The sequence below is a fragment of the Scyliorhinus torazame genome, chromosome 16, assembly GCF_047496885.1.
Source record: "Scyliorhinus torazame isolate Kashiwa2021f chromosome 16, sScyTor2.1, whole genome shotgun sequence".
NCBI lineage: Eukaryota > Metazoa > Chordata > Chondrichthyes > Carcharhiniformes > Scyliorhinidae > Scyliorhinus > Scyliorhinus torazame.
In genome coordinates, this window is record NC_092722.1 from 106,352,778 (window position 1) to 106,371,876 (window position 19,099).

Consider the following 19,099-nt stretch of genomic DNA (forward strand, 5'->3'; position numbering starts at 1 on the left):
ACACTGGTGGCTTCAGCCAATCTCATATCTCAAGCAGATCTTGCTCGCATCCAAAGGCAGCCAAAAATTCTTCCGCCGGCCTGCCAGCTGCTTGATTATAATGGCAATGCCATTACTGAGTTAGGGTCTTGTCACCTGCATGTCTCCAACAAGGCCATCAAAGCCACACTGCGATTCAAAATCGTCAAGCCTGACAAGGCTTCCCTGCTTGGTGCCCATGCATGCAAGCTACTCAATCTCGTCCAGCACGTACATGCCATGTCCTCTGCCAATATGAATCTTCAGGCTGACATTGACAAAATCCTGTCACAATACCCAGATGTGTTCAGTGGGGTGGGAATGCTGCCGTACCGCTACAAAATCTTACTCAGGCCTGATGCCATGCCTGTGATCCATGCACCACGCCGGGTGCCGGCTCCTCTGAAGGACTGTTTAAAGGTGCAGCTGCAGGAGCTCCAAGACCAGGGTATAATCTCTAAAGTGACAGAACCGACTGACTGGGTCAGCTTGATGGTCTGTGTGAAGAAGCTCTCTGGAGAACTGCGCATATGTATAGATCCCAAGGACTTTAACTGAAACATAATGCGGGAACACTACCCGATCCCGAAGCGGGAGGAGCTAACTAGTGAGATGGCACACGCCAAATTCTTCACAAAGTTAGATGTATCGCGTGGCTTCTGGCAGATACAACTGGACGAGTCCAGCAGGAAGCTCTGCACGTTTAATACACCTTTCGGAAGGTACTGTTACAACCGCATGCCGTTTGGTATTGTTTCAGCCTCTGAAATCTTTCACAGGATCATGGAACAGATGCTGGAGGGCATTGAGGGTGTGCGGGTTTATGTTGATGATGTCATTAAATGGTCCACGACCCCAGAGGAACACATATCTCGTCTCCAACAAGTTTTTCGACACGTACATGCCAACGGCCTCAGGTTGAACAAGGCCAAATGCTCCTTTGGCATGTCATCAATCAGGTTTTTGGGTGAGCAAATATCCCAGCAGGGCGTGCAACCAGACTCGGACAAAGTCAAGGCCATCAACACCATGAAGACCCCGGAAGACAAAAAGGCGGTACTCCGCTTCCTGGGTATGGTTAACTTCTTGGGAAAGTTCATTCCCAACCTCGCATCACACACCACGGCTCTCAGGCATCTGGTGAACAAGTCCACTGCCTTTCAGTGGCTACCCACACATCAAGCAGAGTGGCTCGAGTTAAAAGCAAAGCTCACCATTGCTCTGGTACTAGCGTTTTGTGACCCAGAGCGGGAGACAAAAATCTCCACGGATGCCAGCCAGGACAGCATTAGTGCGGTGCTCCTCCAGAAGGGTGACTCCTCGTTCTGGGCTCCAGTTGCCTATGCGTCCAGGGCCATGACTCCCACTGAGCAGAGGTATGCTCAGATAGAGAAAGGGTGCCTGGGCCTCCTCACCAGTATAGTAAAGTTCCATGATTACGTCTATGGTCTACCAACCTTCACAGTAGAGACTGACCACAGACCCCTAGTCCATATCATTCACAAGGACTTGAATGACATGACGCCCAGGCTTCAGCGGATTCTCCTTCGACTCCGCAGGTGTGATTTCGAATTGGTTTACATACCGGGCAAGGAACTAATCATTGCGGATGCCCTGTCTCGCACCATCATCTCGCCCTGTGAACAGGTCGACTTCATCCGCCAAATTGAGGCGCAGGTGCAACTGTGTGCCAGCAACCTCCAGGCCTCAGACAAATGAGTCGTCAACATTCGAGAAGAGACTGCCAAGGACCCTCTTCTGCAGCGGGTCATACATCACCTTGCAAATGGTTGGCAGAAAGGGCAATGCCCCCAGTTCTTTAATGTCAAGGATGACCTAACAATTGTCGAGGGGATCCTCCTCAAGCTGGATTGTATCGTTATACCTCACAGCCTCCAGAGCTTAGTGCTCAAACAGATCCACAAGAGACACCTCGGGATCGAGAAATGCAGGCACAGGGCCTGGCAGGCTGGCTATTGGCCTGGCATCAAGCAGGTTTCCAGCCTGCTCAGCCCAAAGAAACACTCCAGCAACACGAGATCGTGACCTCTCCATGGTCTAAGGTAGGAATCGACCTTTTTAACGCCAATGGGCGTAACTATGTGCTTATAATTGACTACTTCTCGAGTTACCCAGAAGTGGTGAAACTGTCCGACTTCACATCAAGGACTGTCATCAAGGCCTGCAAGGAGACATTTGCCAGGCTTGGTGTTCCGCTCACGGTCATGAGCGACAACGGTCCCTGCTTCCACAGCCAAGAGTGGTCCAACTTCGCGAAGCTATTCCAGTTCAAGCACATACCTCGAGCCCGCATTACCCGCAATCTAACGGGAATGTCGAAAAAGGGGCCCATATCGTGAAGCAACTGCTCTGTAAGACTATAGACTCAGCTTCTGACTTTAACCTTGCGTTCCTGACGTACAGGGCAACCCCTCTGTCCACCAGTATGTCTCCGGCACAACTCCTTATGAATCGTGACCTGCGGACGACTGTTCCGGCCACTCATTTACCTGACCTGGATCACCTCCCAGTGCTGCAAAAGGTGCAGCAACTCAGAAACCGCCAAAACCTAACATACGATGCTCATGCGACTGATTTGCCTGTGCTCTCTCTGGAAGATGCTGTTCGCATCAAGTTGCCTGGTGGAGATTGGTCAGCTCCAGCTGTTGTTGTTCGACAGGCTGCTCCCAGGTCGTTAGTGGTTCACATGACTGATGGATTCCATTGTCAGGCGCAACAGAAGGGCACCTTACATGTACATATGCATTCACTCGCCATTTGCTGTAAATACTTAAATCTGTAAATATGTCATATATGCTCTAAGCAACCAATACATTTTTTTTTTAAAGGGGGATGTCATAATATGCACCCATGCACATCATGAGGTGAAAACAGGCAGTGACCCAGGTTAGCCAATCAACACACAGGACAGAACACAACCAATCACCAGACAGAACACCAGAAGGGGGCTTCCAACTATAAAACACACGAGGCATCAGCACTCTGCCTCTTTCCACTGGTAACAACTGTAGTGACAGTCAGGGTGTATATATCAGTCAGCACCTGCTACACGTGGATCAGAGCTAGCCTGGTCTAGTAAGTTAGAGTTAGTACACTTAGAATAGTAGAGTGTCAACCCACAGCCAGCTGTGTGCATTGTTACAGAGGTTCAATAAATCATATTGAACCAACGCCTACGTTTGGTGTATGCTTTACCGTTCATCTGCATCCTGTTGCAGTCCGTGTTACCCCAGGGTGAATAACACGACAGAGAGCAAAGGTTCCACCCTGCTCTGTCCCCAACCACCTTGGGGTCTCCAATGGCCTGGGAGATCCCCCTCCCCCCCAACCAGGTGCCATTTTGTCTGGTCCACGTTTGTGTGAACCAGTGCTAAACAGCACCCTGGTGATGTCTCCTAGGTGCGGTCGTTGAGTCACTACCCTGGGTGAATCCGGTGCATATATTTTTTAATGAACCATTTTGTGGTTGAGATGGGGGAGGGTGGGGAGTTGAGCCAAGGGTTGGTTGAGTGGCCAGGCAGTCATCGGGGGGGGGGGGGGGGGGGGGGATCAGGTTGTCAGGTGGGAGGGTAGTCAGGCACAGAGTTTCTTAGGTAGACAATCATATTCATTAGCGATTGTTGAAGAATTTAAAAAGTCAGGTGAGGTGAGGGTGTATCAGGTGGTCGCGGGATCAGGTTTCCGGGACGCAGTTGGGAGGTATTCATGTGGTCAAGGGCATAATCAGTTGGTTGGAGGGGTAGTTGGGTTACTCAGGGGTAGTCCAGGTTATAATCCAATGATCAAGAGTGTAATTCTATGGTCGGAGGGGTAGTTGGTTTGCTCAGTGGTAGTTAGGTAGTCAAAGGTGCAGTTGGGTGGTCAGAGGATTTGTTAAATCAAGTTGAGGGACAGTCAGGTCAAGGAGGTTGTCAGGTGGTCGGAGGGGTTGTTATCGAGTCCAGTTGGGACCACAGGGATGGGGCAGCGGAGGTGAGTGCATGTTATTGGAGATGCATCCAACCTTTCCACTCCAGGGCTGGCCCAGCCCCCGGAAGTGCGGAGGATTCCGCACCTTCCGGGCGGCCCGATGCCGGAATGGTTCACGCCACTCTTTGGCACCGTTACGGCCCGCCCCGCCGATTGCGGGAGAATCCCGCCCAGGATGTCTAATTCACCTTATTCACAGAGACCCAGCCGGGAATTGGGTGCCCGCCGCTGTGAAGCAACAGTGCTAACCACTGTGCTATCGTGCCACCCACGCAATGAGATGAGCTGCCATTTTTTCAATCTTTGGAATTCTCTACCCCAGAGTGTGTGGATGCTCTATTGTTGAATATATTTAAGGATGGAGTAGACAGCTAAATGCTCCGCACCCCGACGCCAAAATCGCGTTCAGCGACGGGGCGGAGAATCTGTTTTCCCACACGAAATCTGGACCGGCGCTGAAAAGTGGCGTACCCGGGGAGTACGCCGCGCCGATTACCCACCGCCTCAGGACATTGCCTGAGGCCCGCCCTGCTATTCTCCGATGTCAACCGGCCGAATTCCCGACGGTGTGGTTCCAATCTATCCTGCCGTTCGGGAACTTTGCGTGGCGGCTGCGGACTCAGTCCGGGGCTGCCACAGTCGGGGGAGGGCCGATTGGAGGCAGGTGGGGGATCATTCGGGACTGGAGGTTATGTGTGCAGGTGGTCTGGGTCGGCGAGCGGGTCCAAAGGTTGAGTCCATCATGAAGCACGGCGTGGCCGCTGGAGGGCGCCGCGTCCGCCGCCGTGCACATGCACAGCCACTGACCCGGATGCGCGGGGGGCCGTATCGGCAGCTAGAGCTGTGAGCTCCACGACAGCTGCCTGCTAGCCCCCAGCAAAACGGAGAATCTGTGGCCTTTTGACACCAGTTTTCCTGGCGTAAAAGAGCACAGTTTTCACAATGGCGTGGGGACATAGTCCCAAAAACGGAGAATCCAGCCCTCAAGGAATCGAAGGATATGGGGAGGGGGCAGGAGAGTGGAGTTGAAGACCGAGATCATCCATGATCATATTGGATGACAGGGAGGCTGATATGCTATATTTCAGATGCCCTAATGCCAGACTGGATTTTGTTCTCTGGTGCAGCACGTCCTGTCGGCATTGGGATTCTCCGTCCCATCGCACCGGTTCTCTGGTGCGGCACGTCCTGCCGGCATTGGGATTCCCACGTCCTGTCGCACCGGTTCTCTGGTGCGGCACGTCCTGTCGGCATTGGGATTCTCCGTCCCGTCGCACCGGTTCTCTGGTGCGGCACGTCCTGCCGGCATTGGGATTCTCCGTCCCGTCGCACCGGTTCTCTGGTGCGGCACGTCCTGCCGGCATTGGGATTCCCACGTCCTGCCGGCATTGGGATTCTCCGTCCCATCGCACTGGTTCTCTGGTGCGGCACGTCCTGCCGGCATTGGGATTCCCACGTCCTGCCGGCATTGGGATTCTCCGTCCCGTCGCACCGGTTCTCTGGTGCGGCAAGTCCTGCCGGCATTGGGATTCTCCGTCCCATCGCACCGGTTCTCTGGTGCGGCACGTCCTGCCGGCATTGGGATTCCCACGTCCTGCCGGCATTGGGATTCTCCGTCCCATCGCACCGGTTCTCTGGTGCGGCACGTCCTGCCGGCATTGGGATTCTCCGTCCCGTCGCACCGGTTCTCTGGTGCGGCACGTCCTGTCGGCATTGGGATTCCCACGTCCTGCCGGCATTGGGATTCTCCGTCCCATCGCACCGGTTCTCTGGTGCGGCACGTCCTGCCGGCATTGGGATTCCCACGTCCTGCCGGCATTGGGATTCCCACGTCCTGCCGGCATTGGGATTCTCCGTCCCGTCGCACCGGTTCTCTGGTGCGGCACGTCCTGCCGGCATTGGGATTCCCACGTCCTGCCGGCATTGGGATTCCCACGTCCTGCCGGCATTGGGATTCTTTGTCCCGTCGCACCGGTTCTCTGGTGCGGCACGTCCTGCCGGCATTGGGATTCTCCGTCCCGTCGCACCGGTTCTCTGGTGCGGCACGTCCTGCCGGCATTGGGATTCCCACGTCCTGCCGGCATTGGGATTCCCACGTCCTGCCGGCAATGGGATTCTCCGTCCCAACCCACCGGTTCTCTGGTGCGGCACGTCCTGCCGGCATTGGGATTCCCACGTCCTGCCGGCATTGGGATTCCCACGTCCTGCCGCACCGGTTCTCTGGTGCGGCACGTCCTGCTGGCATTGGGATTCTCCGTCCCGTCGCACCGGTTCTCTGGTGCGGCACGTCCTGCCGGCATTGGGATTCCCACGTCCTGCCGGCATTGGGATTCCCACGTCCTGCCGCACCGGTTCTCTGGTGCGGCACGTCCTGCTGGCATTGGGATTCTCCGTCCCGTCGCACCGGTTCTCTGGTGCGGCACGTCCTGCCGGCATTGGGATTCCCACGTCCCGTCGCACCGGTTCTCTGGTGCGGCACGTCCTGTCGGCATTGGGATTCTCCGTCCCGTCGCACCGGTTCTCTGGTGCGGCACGTCCTGCCGGCATTGGGATTCTCCGTCCCGTCGCACCGGTTCACTGGTGCGGCACGTCCTGCCGGCATTGGGATTCCCACGTCCTGCCGGCATTGGGATTCCCACGTCCTGCCGGCATTGGGATTCTCCGTCCCGTCGCACCGGTTCTCTGGTGCGGCACGTCCTGCCGGCATTGGGATTCTCACGTCCTGCCGGCATTGGGATTCCCACGTCCCGTCGCACCGGTTCTCTGGTGCGGCACGTCCTGTCGGCATTGGGATTCCCACGTCCTGCCGGCATTGGGATTCTCCGTCCCGTCGCACCGGTTCTCTGGTGCGGCACGTCCTGCCGGCATTGGGATTCCCACGTCCTGCCGGCATTGGGATTCTTTGTCCCGTCAACCAGCCAATGGTTTTTCCCATTGTGAGTAGCCTCACGCCATCTGGAAAACTCCGGCCATGGGTGCACTGCTGGCGTAACAGAGAATCCCGACAGTGGAGAATCCAGCCCCTCGTGTTTCCAAATCTTTCTATTTCTTACCTCAGATTTGCCACGTTTTCAAATAATTTTTCTGCTCCCAGAAATTTTAATTTTAATTTTAATCAGCCTGGCATGATATCAGTCATGACACAGCCCTACAGAAACATACATTCTGCCTGTGGTTGCGTTCATTTTCGCTTCAATGTCCTGCATCCACCGTGTGCCTCTGATTTCCAATACCTAACGTAACATCGCCTGTTGTTTATTCTTTTCATGACATCAATCCACATTCCAGATCAATTGGCCAAACTCTCTTCAGGCGATCTCAGTTGATGAATTTCCCATGTTAAACTTCATCATTTATTCAACAGCAACAATTCACAGAGGGGTGGGGCCCAGGGGCTGTATCAAAGGGAAACAATTCTATCCTTTCATCTCTTCCATTTGCTTCAATCCTTATCAATGAAGAGACGGATATCTCCTAGAGAGTTGACTCTCCACAAGTAGAACCTCATAATCTATAACATCATTAGTACTGACAGTACAATGGGGGCATGGTGGCACAATGGTTAGCACTGTTGCCTCACAGCACCAGGGACCTGGTTCAATTCCGGTCTTGGGTGACTGTGTCAAGTTTGCACTTTGCCTACATGGGTTTCCTCCCACAGTCCAAAGATGTGCAGCTTAGGTTTATTGGCCATGCTAAAATTGCTCCCTAGTGTCAAAAGACGTGCAGGTTAGGTGGGGGTTGCAGGTATAGGACGGGGGAGTGGGCCTAGGTAGGGTGCTCTTTTGAAGGGTCAATGCAGGCTCAATGGGCCGATTGGCCTCGTTTTTCACTGTAGGGATTCTATGGTTCTATAATATGTCCACAGAGAAGGTTTATGGTCAAGCAGTAAATATATTTTTAATATTCTGTGAAATAATTGCCTTTAGAAAGTACAATTAAAATAAATGTTTCAAGAAAATATGGCAGGAACTGTGTAACCTGCGGCTCTCAACAACTTGAGGCTATCAATTGAAACTATTCAAAATAACTTAATTGATCTGGCATCACCAGCAGCAGCTCACAATGGGACTGATAACCCTTTGAAGCTTCATATGCCGTGTTCCTTGAGGACAGTTCTATAGATAAGGTTTACACGTAAGCTCATCCATCCTGAAAATCTATGCTTTCCCCCACTGAAACATACAGTTGCTTTCTAAACAACCCCAAAGTTTAAGCTTCAATGAGCCAATTGAAATCTCTTCCAATTTTTATTTGCATTCAGCATGTAGGACAGCACCTGAAATTGGTAAGAAATTTACCCCCCACAGTTTGATCCCCTGCCCCTCTCCTCCCAGTCTCAACATTATTTCAACTAACATTACAGATTTATCTTTGTGAAAGTGTTTAATATCTTTAGGAGCCTTTCGAGGCTGAAGGAACTAAGATTGTCCCGTCTTTTGGAATTCCTTTGTGAAACTGGAACTCGGATTTGTGACTTCTTTAGGCACCCGAGGGGATTTGATAATTTCCCTGGGGTGTTGCTGTTTAAATCGAGATGGATGAGGTCTGACCGGAACTCTGAACAAGTTCAGCTTGAATCATGAGGCAATCTGTTTAATTTAATGATGAACGGCATCAGTGGAGGATGTTTCAACTTCCTCAATCCATGGGGCGCGATTAAATAGGACAAAAACAGAGGGAACGATCCAACGGCCATGCTGCGCTGGAAAAGCATGCTGCGCCATGGCTCAGCACAATGGGCGGGATCACTTTTTAGCAAATCTGCATATTAGAGCGAGGCAGCCAACCTCACTCTAATGTGCAGATTCCCGAGGTACCTGAGGCTTTGGGATTCAACCCCTTTGCCTCAGAGACCTCGGGCAAGTGCCATTCATCACTAGTCCCCACAAATGGGGACCAGACAGATGCACTCGTGGGGTTCTCCGAGGGGATCAAAGGTTCTCAGGTGCATGCCCTTTGGGCAGATGGTGCCCTGGAACTGCTGGTGCCAGCTTGACACTTTGGTAGTGCCAGTCTGACACCCTGACAGTGCCACCTGCATGCCAGTCTGGCACTGCCAAGGTGCCCAGGTGGCACTCCAGCTGGCAAGGCACTATCGGGGTGCCAAGCAGGCATTTTTGCGAGCACACGATCGGGCCGGTGTTGCCCGGCATGGGGGGTGGCCGGAGACCCTTCCATTTTGCGTTCAGGTTGGGGGGAGGTCAGGGATTGTTTCGGGAGCCTCGTAGATTGGGACACCATTTAAAAATGGTGTCCTGATCTCTCGCTACAATGGGGAGTTCAGGCAAGTGGAATTCACCACTGTACAAAACAGGGCTATGTGAAGCCTCATTGAATAGATGTGAGTGCCGGGAAACACGCGGCAAAACGTGCTAGGGAACTTTGCTTCCTTTTGGGAAAATCGCACACAGAGTCCTGTTTTGGGTACGTTTAGCGGGGTGAATCTCAGCGTCAACAGTGCCGACAAAGACCTCACTATTCAACAGCACTTTGCTGTGTTTCTTTGGCCTCAGTGAGGAACGCCTCTTCAAGGCGCCCAAGGCCTCTTCAAGACATCATTTCCAGGATACCACCCCGATCTTTCAACAACCTCCTCCGGTCCTTCACCGCGGCTGCTGGATTCTCCCACTGCACCCGCTTATTGCTTACAGGGCTCTCGAGCCCCCCCTTTCACCCTACCTCTTATGGGCAAGTCACCCCAGGCCCAGCCCCTAGCAGTCTGGCACTCCGGCACATTGGCACTGCCAGCCCATCACCTGGACAGTGCTCCTGCCAGCCTGGCAGTGCCACTTGGATACCCTGACAGGGTGGCACTGACAGGGTGCCAGGCTAGCCATGCCAAAGCGCCAGATGGAGTTCTGAGGGTTCTCAAATAGCCTGGGAGAACACCCGAGGTGCCATTACGCCTGGTCCACGTTTGTGGAAACCAGTGTTAAACAGATCCCTGGCGAGGTCTCCCAGTCATGGCCATTAAGTCCCAGACAATGGGAGAATTCAGGGCAGGCATATTTAAATGAGCCTAATGGTTCACTTATATATGCCAATCTGGATCTCACACAGTTTTGAACATCGCAAACTGCGCGAGAGGCCTGTCGTGAGATTCAACATCCTCGTCGTGTCAACACGTCAGGCGCGGTGAGACTGGTATATCTTGCCCAAGATCTTTGGCCAGCTCACTTTCATAGGCCATGGGGTTGCAGGCCCTTGAATACTGAAAATGTACTCCATTAATTTCACCCATGGCCGGTTCGACACCATTTATATAACACCTTTGACATAGTAAGATGTCCGAGCATGCTTCATGAGCGCATTAGCGATGAAAATGTGACACAGAGTCACATGCAGTTGATGATCAAAAACTTGGTGAGAGAGATAGGGCGGGATTCTACGTCCTGCCGCACCAATTTTCTGGTGTGGCCCGCCCCCGCCGGCAGCAGGCTTCTCCGTCGTGTGAGCCGGCCAATGGGTTTTCCCATTGTGGGCACCCTCACGCCGTTGGAAAATCCCCGGACATGAGTGCACTTCTGGCCAAACGGAGAATCCCACCAGCAGAAATTCCGCCCATAGTTTTTAATGAATGTAGGCCGAGTGGTCACATGTTGACATGATGACGCAGTTATTTAAGAGGGCATGTGACGGTACCATGGGTGTTCTCCCTGGAGCGCAGGCAGAATGCAAGCACGTTTTAGCTGCTCAAACTAGTGAATAAACTATTATTTGTTATAAGTCCTTGAAGCCAGCCTTTGGAAACCCTGCACTTCTATAAGGAATATTTTAATGAAAGACAGAAAGGCAGAGAGGTTTAGGGAGGGACTTCCAGAACTAAGGCCTTGCCAGCTGAAGGCACATCCACCAAAGGTGAAGCAATGTTATTCAAGCACGTTCAAAACTGGAAGAGATCACAGATGTTCATGAGGTTAACGGTGATCCAGAGCTTGGGACGGGTATTCAGCCCATGGCTCATCCTTTTCAGTCAGAGCTGTAGCGTCACTTCAAAGTCTTAAACACAAGAACTGGGCCAACAACTCAGTGTGGTACTGGAGGAGTGCTGAAAAACTAAAACTTCATCTTCCTCTTAGTTGGATAGAAAGTAAAGGATCACTTGGCACTATTTCACAGAAGGCCGGAGGAGTAATCTGCAATGTCCTGGTTGATATTGATCCCTCAACCTACAGCCTCCCCCGTACCAGCCTCCCCGAACAGGCGCCGGAATGTGGCGACTAGGGGCTTTTCACAGTAACTTCATTTGAAGCCTACTTGTGACAATAAGCGATTTTCATTTTCATTTTTCATTTCATCATTAAGACAGATTCATTAATCATTATCACAATGATGTTTGTGGGAACTTGCTGTGCATCAATTGATTGCTACATTTTAGCGAGAGAAGCGACAGCTTCCAGGCAGGGGTCTCTCTCTTATGGTGGGGGGGGCAGGTCCAAGCAATCTTATGATCTCTGTGTAACCGAACAGGCGCCGGAATGTGGCGACTAGCGGCTTTTTACAGTAACTTCATTGCAGTGTTAATGTAAACCTACTTGCGACAATAAAGATTATTTGTGGGCGGTAGCACAAGTGGCTAGCACTGTGGCTTCACAGCGGCAGGGTCCCAGGTTCGATTCCCCATTGGGTCACTGTCTGTGTAGAGTCTGCACGTTCTCCCCGTGTCTGAGTGAGTTTCCTCCGGGTGCTCTGGTTTCCTCCTACAGTCCAAAGACGTGAAGGTTAGGTGGATTGGCCATGATAAATTGCCCTTAGTGACCAAAAAGGTTAGAGGGGTTATTGGGTTACGGGGATAGGGTGGAAGTGAGGGCTTAAGTGGGTCAGTGCAGACACGATGGGCCGAATGGCCTCCTTCAGCACTGTATGTTCTATGTTCTATTATTATCATTATTGAATGGCAGAGCAGGCTCGAGGGGCCAATTGGCTTACTCCTGCTCTTAATTCCTATGTTTGTATGATGCTGCTCCCATTTTGATTTTATTCACAAGAATTCTTCAATTCGAATTGTTGATGGAATGAGGAACAAAATGCCATCTACATAAAAACGTTCAAAACCTCCAAGTCTGTTGAAAAAAGGTGATGTCAGGATTCCTCCCCCCCCCCGCCCCCATGGCAGCGGAGGCAGCTCGACATTGATCGGCGGCGGGATGTCCCATGCTGCATAGAATAGAATCCCTACAGTACAAAAGAAGGCCATTCAGCCCATTGAGTCTGCACTGACCTTTGGAAAGAGCAACCCAGCTAGGATCAATCCCCCACACTATCCCCGTAACCCAGTAACCACACCTAACATTTTGGACACTAAGAGGCAATCTATCATGGCCAATTCACCAAACCTGCACATCTTTGGACTGGGGGAGAAACTGGAGGACACCCACGGAGAGAAAGTGCAAACTCGCCTTCCGGTGGCGACAATGGAGTGAAAGGTCGCACATTCAGCAGCTCTCGCCCTTAGTGTTTTTTTTAATGGTTTTTAAGCCGGATTTTTCAGGAACTTTCTCAACATAAGTTGATCGAAGGGAGAGGAAAAGGAGGTGACCCTCAATTTATGGAATCGTGTCCAAATAAGAGTTGAAAAAGAAAGAACCATAAGATGAGTGAAAGCAAGGTTCAGAGGTCATCAAGCTCAATAGAAACGAGACAAAGTGTGCCCACGCCAGCTCACTGGTCGATGGAGCAATGGGTCGAGTACCTGGATGAGAAGTTCACCCAGCATCGTAAGGAGTGTGTAGAAGTCATGACCCAGGCGATAGCCTCGAGTAAGGAGGTGATTCCCGTACCAGCCTCCCCGAACAGGCGCCGGAATGTGGCGACTAGGGGCTTTTCACAGTAACTTAATTTGAAGCCTACTTGTGACAATAGGTGATTTTCATTTCATTTTTTTTTTCATTTGATTGACCGGGTGGAGGAGAAAATGACGACCCCGGGACAGGGGATTCTAAAGCTGCAGGAGCAGGCGACAGAACGAGAGGAGGAGTCCACTGCAATGGCCTTGGAAATTAGCATACTACAGGACAGACAGAAACGACTGCTGGATGAAATAGAAGACTAGAGAACCGGTCTCGCAAGCAAAATATCCGAATCGCCGGGCTGCCAGAGGGAAAAGAGGGATCAGATGTGGGTTTATATGTGGGGAAGATGTTGAAGGAGATGGTCGGGGCCGATGTGTTTGACAAACCGCTGGAGGTGGACCGGGCACATAGGGTGCTTGTACGTAAGCCCCAGGGTCGTGAGCCCCCGAGGGCCATGGTGGTGAGACTACATCGATTCCTCGACAATGAGCGTATCACAAAGTGGGCCAGGCAGACAAAACTGTACACGTGGGAAGAATCAGAGATCTGGGTGTACCAAGATTGGGGACCAGAACTCACAAAGAGGAGAGAAAGTTTCAACAAAGTTAAGGCAGCCCTGTTTGCGAAAGACATTAAATCTGGACTGTTAAACCCGGCGCATCTTTGGGTGACCTACGAGAACCGGGAGCTGTACTTTAACTCTCCGGAAGAGGTGGCTACTTTTATGAAGGACAATAATCTGGCTTAAGTGTTTTTAAATTCAAACTGTGGTGGACTGAGTTTGGGGGAAGGGATAAAGTGGGGGGGGCGGGGGGAGAAAAATAGTTCTGTGTTTTATTTTGTCTTGTTTAAAATTTCAGTCTTTTCTAATTCTGATGTTTGGGAAGAAGAGGGTTTTTTTTCTTGTGTAATTTGATTTTTATTTTTAAGTTTATTTTATTTTCTGTAAGAAAGATGGTTGATTTTTGCAAGCATAATTTTGCTTAAGCTGCTCGAAACTTCTTCTATTGTGTTTGATTCTGTTTGAAGGTGATGGGACGGATAAGAATCGGTTAAAGGGGGCAGGGTGGGGCCCTGTTGCCTGTGCATTGGGGATGGTGTCTTTGCTTTTGGGGGTTGTTGTTATTGTGTTGAGTGCTTGTGTTATGTTTAGGGGGGATGGAATCTGGCAGATGGCAGGTTTTTTGACTCCAGAGAGAGGGAGCGGTTGGGCTACCTGGATAGCTAGTTCACGGGAGAAAAGTGGGGGAGAGCTGAGGAAAGACGAAGTGGGGGCGAGGGGTGGGGCGGGAGGGGGGCACTGCTGACGGGTAAGGGACAGCTAGGAGACTGGAGATGGAGATCACATGGCGGTCGCCGCCAAGGGGTGGATCAAGTGAGGTGCGGAACACGAGCTCGGAGTTGGCCTAGGAAAGGTCATGGCTGATCGACAGGGGAGGGGGTGGCAAGGGCCCCCCCGACCAGACTGGTTACGTGGAATGTTCGTGGACTGAACGGGTGGGGTAAGAGAGCCCGTGTGTTCGTACTCCTGAGACAGTTAAAAGCGGATGTGGCCATGTTACAGGAAACACACCTAAAGCTGGGAGACCAAATTAGATTAAAGAAGGGATGGGTCGGGCAAGTGTTTCATTCAGGACTGGACTTTAAGACAAGGGGGGTGGCTATCCTGATTAACAAAAGAGTGACATTCGAGGTGGGGAAGATAGAGGCAGATTTGCTACAGTTAGCGGGAAGCTAGAGGGAATGGCAGTGGTGCTGGTGAATATATATGCCCCAAACTGGGATGATGTCACGTTTGTCAGGAAGGTGCTTGGAAAGATCCCAGACCTTGACTTGCATCGGCTGATCATGGGGGGTGACTTTAATACGGTCCTGGACCCGAGATTGGACCGGTCGAGTGCTAGGTTGGGGAAGCTATCAGCAATGGCAAAGGAACTGCGGGGTTCATGGAGCGCATGGGAGGGGTGGATCCGTGGAGATTTGAGAGACCAAGGAGCAGGGAATATTCATTCTACTCCCATGTACATAAGGCGTACTCCAGGATAGATTTCTTTGTGCTAGATAAAACATTGTTAGCAGGGGTTGAGGACACCGAGTACTCAGCATTTGTGCTTTCAGATCACGCAACACACTGGATAGACCTATGGGCAGACACGGTAATGTCCCAGCACGCACAGTGGAGACTAGATACAGGGTTGTTAGCGGATGAGGAGATCTGTGAGCGAGTGAGAGAGGCCATTCGGGGGTACATAAAGATCAATGACATGGGAGAGATTGTGGCTGGGGTGGACTGGGAGGCACTGAAAGCGGTTATTAGAGGGGAATGTATTTCGATTCGAGCCCACAGGGATAAAGCTGAGCGGTCGGAGCTGGACAGATTGGTAGGAGAAATCTTACAGGTGGACAGGAGATATCCGGAGTCTCCAAATGAGGAGCTCCTGAAGGAGCGTCAGAGACTTCAAATGGAGTTTGGACTCCTTTCCACAGGAAAGGCGGGGGGTCAGCTGAGGAGGATAAAAGGGGCAATATATGAGCATGGGGAGAAAGCTAGCAGAATGCTGGCACATCAGCTGAGGAAACAAGAGGCGGCGAGAGAAATAGGGAAAATAAAGGATATGAGGGGGAAGACAGTGACGGACCCGGGGGCGGTGAATGAATTGTTCCGGGAATTTTATAGCCAGCTATATCAGTCGGAAGGTTGGGGAGGAGGGCATGAATCAATTCCTGGGAGGCTAGAGTTCCCGACAATAAATAAGGAGCTGGTGGAGGCCCTAGGGAGCCCGATTGGGTTTGGGGAGGTGATAGATGGACCGAGGCAATGCAATCGGGTAAAGCCCCGGGACCTGATGGGTTCCCAGTGGAATTTTATAAGAAGTTCTCTGGGTTACTGGGGCCGCTCCTGGTTAAGGCTTTTAAAGAGTTCAAGGAGCTGGGAGTACTCCCCCCAACGTTATCACAGGCATCAATTTCTCTGATCCTGAAGCGGGACAAGGATCCGGAGAGCTGTGGATCGTACAGGCCAATCTCCCTCTTGAATGTAGATGCCAAATTATTGGCAAAGATCCTGGCCACTCGAATACAGGATTGTGTCCCGGGGATAATTGGGGAGGATCAGACGGGATTTGTAAAGGGCAGGCACCTGACATCCAACATTAGACATCTTCTTAATGTAATTATGATGCCAGCGGAGGGGCACGAGGCTGAGGTGGTAGTTGCCATGGATGCGGAAAAGGCTTTTGACCGAGTGGAGTGGAAGTATCTATGGGATATTTTCGGGAGGTTTGAGTTTGGGCAGGGATTTGTAGAGTGGGTCCGGTTATTGTATCAGGCTCCGGTGGCAAATGTAAGAACTAACCAAGTTCGGTCGGAATACTTTAGTGTATGTCTGGGGACAAGGCAGGGATGCCCGCTCTCCCCTTTACTGTTTGCCCTGGCCATAGCACCCTTAGCAATGGCCCTGAGAGCAGCGAATGCCTGGCGGGGTATAGTGAGGGGGGGAGGGGGGGTGGAACACAGGGTCTCTCTATGCGGACGATTTGCTGCTTTATGTCACGGACCTGGTGGGGGGGTGACCGAAATCATGGAGGTATTATGGGAATTTGCGCGATTTTCAGACTGTAAGTTAAATGTGGGAAAGAGCGAGATGTTCGTGATCCAGGCACAGGGGTAGGAAAGGAGACTGAAGGAGCTACTTTTTAAAGTGGTTGGGCGGAGTTTTAGGTATCTGGGAATTCAAGTGGCCAAGGATTGGGGGCAGCTTCACAAGTTAAATTTGGGCAAAACAGTGGATCAAATGAGAAGGGATTTCCATAGATGGGACATGCTCCCGCTGACGCTGGCGGGGAGGGTTCAGACGGTGAAGATGACTGTCCTTCCGAGACTGCTTTTCTTTTTTCAGTGTCTCTCGATTTTTGTCCCAAAGGCTTTTTTCAGAAATATGAATGCGGCGATATCGAGGTTTATATGGGCGGGTAAAACCCCGAGAGTAAAGAGGGCACTCCTGGAATGGACCTGCGGAGGAGGGGGCTTGGCGCTCCCGAGCTTTATTAACTATTACTGGGTTGCCAACATATCGATAGTCAGGAAGTGGCTAGTGGGGGAGGGGTCGGTCTGGGACCGGATGGAGGCAGCATCCTGCAAAGGTACGAATATGGAGGCTTTACTGATGGCGCCCCTGCCGTTCTGGCCGGCTCGGTACTCTACATGTCCGGTGGTGGTGACAGCCCTAAGGGTGAGGGGGCAATGGAGGCAGCATATGAGGCGGGAGGGGGCGTCAGTGTGGTCACCGATCTGTGACAATCACCGGTTTGTCCCGGGGGGGCTGGATGGGGGCTTTAAGGTATGGCAGCGGGCAAGGATTGAGAGGTTTGGGGATCTATTCATCCAGCAGGGCTTTCCGACCTTGGAGACATTAGAGGAGGAGTTTGATTTGCCGGGATGGAAGGGGTTTCGATATCTTCAAGTGCGGGACTTTGTACGGAGGCAAGTTCCAAGCTTTCCTCACCTCCCCCTGAGGGGATTACAGGATAAGGTGCTGTCAAAAACAGGGGTTGGAGGTGGGAAGGTTTCGGACATATACAGGGAATTGTTAGAGTGGGAAGGGGCCCCTATCAGAGGTGAAGAGGAAGTGAGAAGAGGAGCTCGGAGAGGTGCTGGAAACTGAACTATGGGAAAAAGACTTGAAAAGAGTAAATGCATCCTCGTCATGTGCTAGACTTAGCTTGATTCAGTTCAAGGTAGTCCACAGGGCCCACATGACGGTAGCCCGGATGAGTAGGTTCTTCGAGGAGGTGGAGGACAGATGTGGGCGGTGTGAGGGTAGCCCGGCCAACCATGTTCATATGTTTTGGGCATGTCCGAAACTGAGGGAATTCAGGCAGGGATTTGCGGATGTTATGTCAGAAGTCCTGGAAGGTGGGGTAACTCCGGGTCCAGAATTGGCAATATTTGGGGTGTCGGATGATCCGGGGGAAAAGGCGGGGGGGGGGGGGGGGGGAGGCCGATATTCTGGCCTTCTCCTCCCTTATGGCCCGGAGATGGATCTTGCTGAGATGGAGGGACTCGGAGCCCCCAAAATCAGGAGTGTGGGTCAGCGATATGGCAGGGTTTCTCAGTCTGGAGAAAATCAAGTTCGCCTTGAGGGGATCAATACAGGGATTCACCTGGAGTTGGCGGCCGTTCATCGATTTCTCCAACAAAAATTGATTGTCAGCAGTAAGGGGGGAAAGGGAAAAGGGGGGTGGAGGAAAACAGGAGGCATGTTAATGTTAAATAAGGACAGGGAACTAAGTATACGGGTAATTGAAGACAGGGTGGGAGAAGTGGGGGACGTGGTTTATTGTTTGTTGTTCTCTTAGGGGGTATTTTGTGCGTCGACCCGCGTGGTTGTCTTAGAAATGTCAACATGTTAAATTGTGAAAATTACAAATGCTTCAATAAAATATTTTCAACAAAAAAAAAAGAAAGTGCAAACTCCACACAGACAGTGACCCGAGGCCGGAATTGAACCTGGGTGCCTGGCGCTGTGAGGCAACAGTGCTAACCATTGTGCCACCGTGCCATCCCGGTCCTGCCGATGTCAGTGACTTTTTGCGTTGTTGAGCGGCTGCACCGCGGGGAATCCGCATGGAGGGTCACCATCGGCGGGACCGGAAAATCTCACCGACGGCAGGGGTCAGTAAATTCCGCCCGATGTTTCTATCATCCCCTTCTTTGTGTCATCTCCCAGCCTTCTTCCCACGGGCTTTGTAAAATGTATTTTTGTCTTCTTTCTCATTTGTCTTTAAATTGCCATTTTGATCCATTGGTAATCATTCTTTACCCTGCATTTCAAAATCCGAGACCTATAGTTCCTTGATGTCCAGCAGTATGCCTTTAAAACCATTCTAATTGTCTTCAGTTTCATCTATTCCATCCAGGAAATTTGTCTCTGTTTTTCCTCCATACCCTTGAAATTGGCCTTATTGAATAATCTGGCCTGTTCATTTGCCCATGACAGGGCGGAATCCCAAATCACATTGAACTTAGTCACTCAGGAAGGTGGTGACCTTCATTCTCTGTGTTTATCTGGGTCATTTACCATCAACAATAGACATCAAGCAAACTTGCCTCACCTGTATTAATTCCATTCAAAATATTAATATTAATGCCGGTGTGGGGAAGACTCAGCCTCGGACAGGACGAGGTTCGAGTTCACCCTTCTCAACGCCTCACTCTAAACCTCCTCCTCTAAGAGCGGAATTAGCTCCTCTGTGCACTATGCCTTCACACCCTCAACAGAGCCCGTCTCCTCACAT